At 43.7% G+C, this 8,344-nt stretch overlaps 1 long non-coding RNA gene across 1 annotated transcript; it reads right to left on the bottom strand.

Annotated features, from left to right (window-relative positions):
• Window positions 1–393: 393 nt before the first annotated feature.
• LOC128112478 (uncharacterized) lies at window positions 394–5,410 on the bottom strand. Its single transcript, XR_008218993.1, has 2 exons — window positions 2,542–5,410; window positions 394–1,876 (listed from the first exon to the last, which is right to left on the bottom strand). It is a non-coding gene; the product is annotated as an uncharacterized LOC128112478 (long non-coding RNA).
• Window positions 5,411–8,344: the final 2,934 nt, after the last annotated feature.

Raw genomic sequence — 8,344 nt, forward strand, 5'->3', positions numbered from 1 at the left:
AGCCAAAGCTGAAAAAGGCTTCATGATTTGTGAGCTGCCTGAGCATCAAAGAGAGTGACTAAGTGTGGGTTTCCCACGAGGCTGCCATATGATTGTGAGGTCACGAGGCTGAGGCAACCAAGTCCAAAACAAATTACTCTCCCATCTACACCCGCTACTTGAGACGTGGTGGGAAGGCAAAGGATCAGAAATTTGACCACTAAGAAAGGGATCTTTTCAGCTTAATATGCTAATCTTGTATCAGTGTGTGCACACAAACAAACTAACAAACACACACACACACACACACACACACACACACACACACACACAGAGTTTCATGCTAATTAAATAATAATATCCTTGGCCAAAACGTTTTATAAGAAATGATACATAGGGAAAGACATATCTGGCTTAATTTTAATGCATATTTAATATATAGTAAGCAAGGTAGATTATTCATAACATAATTAATCACAACCTTCAGTGTCAATAAGGGTCATAGTCTGAAGGTCACTAATTTATTCAACAAGCATTTATTCAGAGGAGAGCCTTTTTGAGCTGCATGGGTTATCTCACGCTACTTCACCAGGACTGACGTCATATGGAAGATGGCAGTGGTTTCAGTGTCCACCCTGGAGCATAGGAAGAAACGTCAGTTTATGATCCTCTAAAGAGGACAACACCCGGGCATTGTCCCTAAAGTTTCCTGCAGAACTGAGTGCTAATGGCTCAGTGTAGCTAACTTGCCTCCAGTGTGGACACCCTGGTGTGTGTTGCTTGTCAGTGAGGCTCTTCTCTGAGGAACAGGTCAACCCTGAGTTCTTGCCCTCTTACAGTACCATCATCTTCTGTCCTTTAGGACAGAAGGTTCTCAAGGCCTTTACTTTTAACTGGAAGAGGAAGAACATGCATGCGGATGTGTGGGAGGCCCTGGGAGACCTGGTCTAGTGTCACACAGCACTGCCACCCACTTCCTACATGTCAGTTAACCGGGTTTTTTTTCTTATGACAAGGTGTTGCAACACCTGCATCAATGTGTGACACAGGGGAGATATGAAACATTTTGATCAACCACAGGACATGTTTCTTGAAGGGTAACAATCTGCCAACCCCTGCACTGTCTGCTGCTGGTCAGGCAGATGCTCATGCTCTACATGTTTTATGTTTCCAATGTGACAGCTCAGACTGAGGACAGACACAAGCATTGTGGTTATAGACCCTGCCTTTCTCAACACCTGCACTGGGCTGAGCTTTATGCTCCAACCACCTGGGGAACATGGTGGGGTAAGGGCCCCACTGTCCTTCAAGGAGTAGAAAATATAAACCCAGTCCACAGAGGCAGCGTGCAGAGAACAGAGAGATACTGGTGCCTTAGTTGAAGATCTCCCCAAATTACAGGGATCTGTTCACTAAAACATGGTTTGGGATGAATTACTAGCAAAGAATGGCAATGTCTCTTTACATGCCCAGAGACAGCCACAGCAGTCTGCTTTGATGGTATATTGGTCTATAACCAGACAAATTAGGAATTTCCTCTCTTTATCTCAAGCTTCATATTGTATCATAAATTCCCATTCCCTCTCTTCTAAAGATTGGGAACAGATGGTCCCTTTCCAACATACTATATTAAGATTCACTTTTATCAAAACTTTCTTTACATCTTGTGGGTAAGACAGTTTCAGTTCCTTGCCTTGGCTGTCCCTAGAAGATCTCTGATTTAGAGTTACACACATTTGAGGCTAGCCTTGGAGTCCGACAATGTGTAATGCTGCCAGAGCAGCAAGGACCAAACGGTAATGACCTCGGGCCAGGCACGTAGTGTTCCAGCGATGCTTCTGCCTTGAACAGGGTGACTTGGGAAAGCTCAGTGATGTCTGAACTGGAACTTTCTTATCTGAAAGAGAAAGGAGCAGGAGAGCTGGTTTGTGAGCGCCTTTGACTCTAAAACTTCCCATGAATCCTAATTCTATTTTCGTTACTTATTTTTTTTGTTCATGAGTGAGAGCATATGAACCCCCAACAAAGGAAACTATCTGCTTTCAAATTTAGGGTGGTCACTGGTTATTATGTTCTGAACTTTTGGGAAAACTTACCAGTTTACATATCTAGACTCAATGAGAGAGAGAGAGAGAGAGAGAGAGAGAGAGAGAGAGAGAGAGAGAGAGAGAGAGATTAATTCAGAGTTTTCACTTAAAAATTTTGGAAGGGATAGTACAGTCACACAATTCAAAGGTCAAATGTAAAAAAGAAGATGGAAAGGCTTCCTCCCTACACTTCCTCTCCTCCTCTTTTGCCCCCTAAACTCTGACTCCTCTTTACCCATGGTTTCTTATCTATACCTGACCACTTCCATTCTACTCAACTCCAGTTCTGCTAGTGCCGGATACTGGATTCTCAGGGACTAATGCATATTCTAAATGCCAATAATATATATTATGTACATGCTATGTAATTACATAAATATTTCAAGAAACAAAATATGACACTCTACCATATTAATTCAAAACCAGTGTCCCCAGCTGAGAAGTGCATTTCAGAACTTTAGCAAAGTGCACAAACCTTGGCGGCAGCTCTGATCCATCTTCCAACAACCACAGTGGCTGGAGGGCTGGATGTGTCTTGGATTCTAGGACACCGGAAGATTTGGTCTATGTGATCCATAGGCTGGAAGTGGTAAAATGTATTTATTGCTTCTGAGGGGGGGAATCATTTTTCTCATTCTCCATTGAGCAGAAAATGTCAATTGGCTCCAGCTAGTGGGATTCTTACGGGGAGCAGGAAAGAAAAGGGGTGTTGGGACTTCCAGAGTAGGAAGGAGCTGTCCTCTCAGCAGAGATGACTTCCTTCTGAGGCCTTATTGCTACAGCTGCCATTCACCACCCGACTTGGTCACAGCATCACCTGGAGAAGGTATTAGTAGGTAGAGAAGCTGAATCCCCTTGACCCTACGACAACAATTGGGTTACCCCTTCCAGACAGTTGACAGTGGGGACCTCATCCCTGTACAGGTCGGCTTTTGTCCCTTTTAGGCTACCCAGATAAAGACTGTTCTTTGACATCAAAGATGAGTAATGGCCTTCCCAGCTGGTAACCCCTTTGATGGGTGTCCGGGCCAAATAAGCCAAGAAGAATGAGGTTTTGTAAGTGACCTTGGGGGTGTCAATGAGGACTTCAAAAAATATAGATACTTTCATATTCTCTTTCCATTATTTTAAGGACTCCAAAATTTTGTTTCAGGCTGCTTTTATGACTTGGGAAAAAAACAGGAAAATAACGCTAAGATAAACAAAAGGATAATTTGCTGTCTCTAAGTTTGCATATCAGTCCAGGGAGGACAGTCACATTCTTCTCATTCTCCAAGAGAAACTGCTCTTTTTCATGGACAGCATGGAAGCAAGTCAAAAACACATATGGAGAGACTGAGGAAATCTGAGTGCAGGGACATTGTCTGTTCTGTGACTGTATAACAGCTATGAAGTGTAGTGAGAACCTCAGTACCCCAAATACAGCCAAGGCCATCTCAGGCTGGTGGGTTCTCTGTTGATAAAACCCACCAATAAAGGAAGAACAGAGTTTCCAATGGGATGTTCTAAACAAACATACAAACAAAAAAACGGGGAATACATGAAGTGAAGTTGGTATCTGAGAACAATAAAGAAATGAGAGGGGGCGGCGTCTTGGTTATTTTCTTGTCAGTTTAACACAAGCTAGAGTTATCTGGGAAGATGAACCTCAATTGAGAGAATGCCTCCATCGGATTGGCCTATAGACAGGCCTGTGGGGCATTTTCTTGGTTAATGATTGATGTGGGCAGGTCCAGCTCGCTGTGGTGGTGTCATCCCTAGACAAGTGGTCCTGAGACATGTAAGAAAGCAAGTTGAGCAGGCCTTCCTTCATGGCTTCTGCTTCTCTGTCCATCTCCAAGTTCCTACGTTGAGATCCTGTCCCGACTTCCCTCGGGGATAGAATGGGATCTAAGTGTCAGCTGAAATAAATGCTTTCCTCTCCGAGTTGCTTTTGGTGATGGTGTTTATCACAGCCCAGGAACCCTAACTAAGACAGGAGGAAATAATTGGAAATTTCCAAGTGCAGGTGCATATATGTATATTAGGAGGAGAGTGCGAGTATGGGTGTGTGAGCCTGTGCACATCTTCACAGAGGCCAAAGGAGAAAAATAACTTGTGGCGAGAGAGTTCCAGACAAGCTAATTGTTCAACATCACAAATCCCAAACAACGATTTAATTTTACCTAGTTGTTTGGGTACCCACAGTGCACCAATTTGACACTTATCTGGTTTTCTTTTGATGGCTGCTAGAGAAACTGAGGCTCCCCCTTTTGGCCTCACCCTGACCTTCCTCTTCCTCCCCTGGTACCACTTACAAGATGACAAGGCTTTTACTCTAAGCAATTACTCTGTGGGACCTTTTCTCAGTGCGTATTCCCTTTCTCTGTGATTATGAGACAAGGCATACTGAGAAAGAACTGTAAAACTAAGATCCAAAGACTCAAAGGTCTCAGAGGTGCCAGATTCATTTCCTGCCTCCAGGGTCTCCCTTTCCCAGGGAAAAAACCCAGCAATGCTCTTTCCTGGCTCTCATTCCAACCTCATGAAGGTTCTCATTATATTTTCACCATGAAACCTCAGCACACACAGCAATCATTTTGGGATGAAAATGAAAGGAAAACCTCAAGCAACCAGACAGACCAGAGGACAGATTTTAACTGCACTGCCCTGTCCACTCCCACTGAGGGTGCAGGGGAGCCCCACCACCAGGTTCACCCTCACCACCTTCATTCTGTTGCATCATAAGACTTGAGGAAGTCTGTTTCTCTCTGCGAGCTTGCTGGGAAGATCCAGGGTATAGAAACCACCTAGGAAGCCAGCCACATTCTGGTTTCCTGGGATTTCTCTGAGGAAGACACAGAGCATGTGGCATCTTCGATGTGCCCCCTACAGATGTTATCCGGGGGTTGAAGTGAAAAGAGATATCACTCAAGTCACACACCAATAGATGTGAAAGTAACATGTCTTTCTAGCGAGAGTCAACTGCTCATGTGAAGAGATATGGTCCCCAGCTACCCCATGCAGCAACCAGCATTAGATGTGGTCTGGCGCAAGACCCCCTGAAGTCTTCTGGGGAGGTCAAGGCCATTCTTTCCACAACACAGTGTGCCGAGAGTTGAATGACAGCAGCCAGACAGGTATATTCAGTTCAGAATTATCTTGATCAGAGTAACTTGTACCACAGGAGTACTTGTCTCATTTGCATTTAGTCCTTCAAAGGATCAGTTAGTGGAAAAGAAGCAGCTTTCAGGCGCAGGAACTGCAGGGTAACTAATCTGCTGGGCTGGCCAGTCCTGAGGATTGGTAACCTTGCAGGGCGCTGGAGCATGGCCAGGGAGAATTGGGGGTCAGGCATACCTCAGAGCTGCCCCCAGGTGGCCCCAGGACATTGAGCCTGGAGCACACCCAAGTGTAAAAAAAAAAAAAAAAAACAGGGCCAAAGAGCCTACCCTCGGGGACCAGTTCAGGAGGGCCCACCATGAGTTTGGATTTACTGAATATCAAAAGGCTTTGTTTATGGAGTAAAAATTATACACATATGGAGAAAAAAATTTAAAAAGCCAAGCCTGGTGTACTATTATTGAAGAGGTCAGGTTGAATCATGAATTTTTACCCCCATTTGCTATACATGACAAAAATCATATATATTTAAGATACAAAATGTAATATTTTAATATACAAATAGGCATGAAAAGGTTAACAGTCTAGCTAGTTAGCATGCCCATCACCCTGTGTGTTACAATTGCATTCTTTTTAGTGGTGAGAACATTTAAAATGAACTCAGTGGCTGTCAAGCACCTAGTCAGGAAGGGTTACCGCTATGGTTACGGAGTGGTTCTCCAGAAAGCATGCATCCTGCCAAAGGGAAACTTGGTTCCTTTAGCCAGGACTTCCCCATCCCTGGACAATCACCATTGTAAACTCTGCTTCGGAGTTTGGCTTCATTAGAGTCTACACACAAGTGAGATCACATGGTGTTTCTTTTCCTGTGTCCGGCTCAGTTCACTCAGCAGGTTTTCTGGAGTCATCATTGGTGAAAGTGATCCATTCTCCCCATGTGTTCCCATCGCTCTTGTTGAAGATCAATTAACTGTAGACATGTAGATTTCTTTCAGGGCTCTTTTTTCTCTATTGGTTTATATCTATTATTATATACCTGTTGGGGTTAATGTAGCCTTATCCTTTAAAACCAGGAAAAACAAGTCACCAGGCATTTAGTTCCATAAATCCTGACACCTCAGTTTCCACACACTCCTAAGTTACCAGGAAACAGAGATTAGTAAGGTGAGTTCCATAGTGTGATGGTGAGCATTCTGGGTGTTGAATCCAGACATTGGTAAAGGAAGATGGATTTATTTACAATTTGGCCAAATGGGAGAAGGTCTAAGACCCTCTTCTCCAGGCCTGTGCCTCCTGTGGAACTCAAACTGTGGCCATCCCTAATTACTCCATTTTGTGTAACACAGTGGCTTTCAAACTGTGTTTTGTTCTGGATAATTCCACTCCATTTTATTATTTCTTAACTTAAATTTATTGGGGAGGCATGCATATTCCACAACATGTGTGTGGAGGTTGAAGGATAGCACAACTTTGAGAATCACTTCTCTTCTACCATGTGGGACCCAGGGATTGAACTCATGTCTTCAGGCTTGGTGGCAAGCATCTTCATCCAAGGGCGGAGCAATCTTTCTGGTCCTGACTTCATTCTACAAAGCAATGGTTGACTCAATTTTGACTATAAATGCAGAGGCAGAATGACTTTGCAGCTTATTGTGCATCTACAAACTTGTTAAAAATTATTGCTAACCCTCTAGCTTTGCATTCAAAGTCAGCATTTCTAGAACAACCTGGAGTTTGTTAGCATCAATTTCAAATATTAAAGTAACATTCTTTATCCTAGACTTAGCCTAATCAGCAAAGCATAGAAGTATTTTCAATGAGAGGCAGGAAGTGGTCCTTTTAGACTCAAATGCTATCCCCTCTCCTCCTAGGACTTCCTTACCTGTGCTTCAGGCTAAAGGGATGGATAAATCATAGCCCATCCTTAAGCCCTTTCCCAGTGACACTTCCTGTCTGTAGTCAAGTGGATTCTCACGTCTGGGAACAGCTGGCCCCATCTACTTCCTCTCTTGTCTTTTTTCTTGAGTGTGGTTTGAAATAGAGGCTCATTCCTGTCTCCAGGGCAAGATAAGTTTCTGATGGCTGGTAGTAATATACATCTAATTGGCAACATATCGAGTCCATTTGTACTGCTCTGGGGGCCGAATAAATGCCAGGATTAATTTGACTGAAAGGGAATGGAGAAGGTTGTCAGTATCTACAAATGACTTAGTATTGATAAACCATGCGATCCACCAGCACTTTGTCAACTCTAAATTCAACCAATACTTTCAAAGTAGACAAATCCCAAAGCTCTTGCCACCAAAATAAGAGGATAAGAACCTAATAAATGTCATATAAAGTTAGTGAGTGATCTCTCATATTGGTCTGTGTCTGATTTAGGTGCTTATGACATTGATCTCAAAGAACTGGCAGTTCCTATAGCATGTTCTCCACTTCCCTTTAAGAGTCTGTTAGTAATGATGCCTATTATGCATGAATTTATCTGAATCCATTTTGAATCTATTTATAACGTCCCTTGACATCTTAGCATAATTCGATCCGCATGTGTGCAACCCAGTGTAATAAACATGATTTCCTTTCCTTTGTCACTACCATGCTTCCCTCCCACCCTTAGAGGTTCTCTGTCCTTGAACTTGGTGGTCAAACATTTTGTGCCTGACCTGGTGTGTTGGTTGTGTTACTTTTCCTCTGACAAAATGTCCTGCAGAAGCCGCTTAATGGAGGAAGGATATAGCATGGCTTGTGTTCCCAGGGGATTTCAGTCTGTCATGGCAGGGAAGACTTCGAAGGGTGGCCCCTTGGTAGTGGGTGCAAGTGGCAGAGATTCTCATATGGCAGATAGACCAGGAAGCAGACAATGAGAGGACAGAGCCAGGGACAACATACCCTCACTTCCTAAAGGTACCACGACCTATCAAAAGAGTCTAGCATCCTTCCGAATTTGTCTCATAGACATCACATGGCTGTTGTAATCTGGAAAGCTAAGCAGCTGTGATTTCCCCTCATGAGATTTTCACCTATGTGAACTTAGTAACATCCCTTTATGGAGGTAAAAGAGGGCTCACAAGGCAATGGGGTTCTCGCGGCAGCCTATAAGGGGTTCACAAGGCGCCAAGGTAGTGTATTAGTGGCACACATGTACTGGCTGTACAAGGCCCCGCCCCTCCCTAAGG

Source organism: Peromyscus californicus, unplaced genomic scaffold (assembly GCF_007827085.1).
Source record: "Peromyscus californicus insignis strain IS unplaced genomic scaffold, ASM782708v3 Scaffold_17__1_contigs__length_78620276, whole genome shotgun sequence".
Classification (NCBI taxonomy): Eukaryota; Metazoa; Chordata; class Mammalia; order Rodentia; family Cricetidae; genus Peromyscus; species Peromyscus californicus.